General features: G+C 37.2%; 1 long non-coding RNA gene across 1 annotated transcript; it reads right to left on the minus strand.

Annotated features, from left to right (window-relative positions):
- Nucleotides 1–1,341: 1,341 nt before the first annotated feature.
- On the minus strand, nucleotides 1,342–1,936 carry LOC149947224 (uncharacterized). Its single transcript, XR_016480283.1, has 3 exons — nucleotides 1,838–1,936; nucleotides 1,505–1,576; nucleotides 1,342–1,431 (listed from the first exon to the last, which is right to left on the minus strand). It is a non-coding gene; the product is annotated as an uncharacterized LOC149947224 (long non-coding RNA).
- Between the last annotated feature and the right edge of the window lie 631 nt (nucleotides 1,937–2,567).

Below are 2,567 nucleotides of genomic sequence, written 5' to 3' on the forward strand. Positions count from 1 at the left end.
CAGAGAAAGGTGCCTCCTTCGCCCTTTTTCCTCTCCCCAATCGCCGGAATACAATCGCCAAGATTTTCTCTCTGCTTTTCCCCATTCCCCAGAATTTGTTTTAATCGCGCAGATTTCTGGAGGATGGAATTTACCCCTCTCTACTCTTACTCCTTCCCCTCCCTCGTTAACCATAATTTAAAGGGTTGAAACGAACTACCTTCTGCAAGTGCAGTTTGTATAAATAATTTAATTAAAAGATCTACCTCACCACGTCTGACCGGAATAAATATGAAATCGTCCTCCTCCAGTGCCGCTTACTTTGGTGGTGCCGGGATGTCCCATTCTTGCGAGATGTACTTTTCCGATGGTGAATTATCCCTCGACGGACAGTGTGGAAAGAATCTGGCGTGTTCCCATTCTGGTACGTCTCCTGATTCCCAGTCTCCTAAGATTCCATGGCATTTGTAACATCGTACTTCATCGCCCCGTTGAATATAGTAGAATCCGGCCTCCGCTAGTTTCTCTTTAGTGACGTGCGGATTTTTCCAGTGACGAAACGTTTCAAGTCGATACGCTTCGATGTGCATACTGTAAACTGATAGTTTCTATAAGTTATTGCCGACATTCTTAAGCCTAATTGATTAAGCCTAAATTTCAATAAATTATGTTTTTCTATTTATTTTGGTTAGACTCTAAGACTATTTGGCTAGAATCTAAGTCTATTTACTTCAAATACGCTACATTTTCAATTTAAACAAGGCCTAATTTCCCTCTACAGTAAAATAATAAAGTCACTTACTTTTACGGAAATCCTTAAGCCTATGCCTGTAAATAGAGTCGAGAGGTCGGCGTACGGAGCGCGAAAATTTACGTGTCTCTTCTCGAGGGGTCCAGGAACTAAAAGAATGCTGTGTCGTATATCTAGAGATCAAACAACACTCGAAACTACAAGTAAATCCTGATTTCTCATTGGCTGAATCCAATTGACGTCACGGGAGATTGTAAAACATAACCAAAAATAGAGGTTACTGCTCAGCGGCTGGCGATAAAAAATTCGTCACGTGCTAAATTAGGCAAATTAGAATAGCTGAAAATACATTGCGCTTACTTCGCCCTAATTTACTTCTGATACAAATTTGATAAAAATTAATCCTGTTTCGGGGCTCCCACTAGAGGAAATCTTAGAGACTATTAACTCGGCAGAATACACTAGTTTAGCAAATGCATATAATCCTGGATATTGTAATGGCTGATATATACTGAAATGATTATTGTTGGACAGGAAAATAAAAGAATCGTGATAAAAGTTAATTTTTTTATTCAATAATAATTGGAATCGACAGTAGAATTCTACTACTATGTACAGCAGTCCTGTCGTCCGAGTATAACTGGTGTTCCACGAATTGTAGAACCATCCGAGATCCTTCCTCGTCCTCTTTCTCCTCAATGCTAACAGAACAATACATAAAATTTTAACTTTAAGACGTACAGTATAAATAATTCGTGAAATCTAATTTATTACCTTATTCTAAGCTCAAATTACATGGAATCATCATTCCTGCTTTCCCATTAAATCCTATTGATCTCTTCAATTCTACATGAAGAAAATTCAAATCTTAATTTTTTTTGTCCTTTATCAATATGGTTAAATTTCTACGCTTTTTTCAATATGCAAATTGTTTTAAATATGCCTAAAATATATAGCTTACTACAAAATAAAAATTGTAAATTACTTTCTACGCTAATCTTACCCCTACACGACCTAATTTAGGCCTAATTTTATGTCTAATACATTTCCAATATATAAAAGAACGCCTAAAAATTTCATTTTAAATATAATAAAATAGAAACTTACTTTTTTTTCTCTTTGACGGTCGGAAGTCCTTAAGCCTATGCCGTAAAATAGAGCTCACGAACGGCTGAAAACGGAACAAAAACTGCGTGACCTTTCAATGCCTATTCCCAATGACAGAAAGAAAGAACGCTAAGTGACGCAGCGTTGCCAACCTGATCCAATAGAATTATCGTACCAACACCTGAAAATTATCGTATTTCAGTCCTATTTATCGTACCGTTCGTAGGCTTCAAAAATATCTAGAGGTCTGACTAGCGAGTAGAAAAGGGGGGCGAAATTAAAAAGGGGAACGGTTTTTACACACAATCCTAAGGATTTGTGTGTATTAGTCTCACGTACAGTGTAGCCGTTGCCGCCGATGCCGCCGTGTCGCGCATATCCCTTCAACGTTTAGGGCTAGAAGAGTCAATGATATCTCGTTCGAATGTACATACATTACCATTCATAAAGTTTTCAAATTGGAGCCCAAGAAGTTGGGCATTTACCCAATTAGATATTTTCTTTAAAATGAAGTCCGATAACGTTAAAAAAAATATTATTGGATAGGTTAGGATTCAGTTGAACTACAACTTCGGTTATATCAGTAAATATTAAATTTAAGTATAGTTTTCGGGGTTATTAACCGGACCCCAATGTTCGTGGTTTTATATTTCCGCCTGAAAGTCGACATAACGTTCCTTAATTTAAGTCCGACTTTCATGAAAGTTATATTTTTGAATAGCCGTGGTTT

The sequence above is a fragment of the Leiobunum rupestre genome, chromosome 4 (assembly GCF_980474605.1).
Source record: "Leiobunum rupestre chromosome 4, qqLeiRupe1.1.hap1, whole genome shotgun sequence".
Lineage (NCBI taxonomy): Eukaryota > Metazoa > Arthropoda > Arachnida > Opiliones > Sclerosomatidae > Leiobunum > Leiobunum rupestre.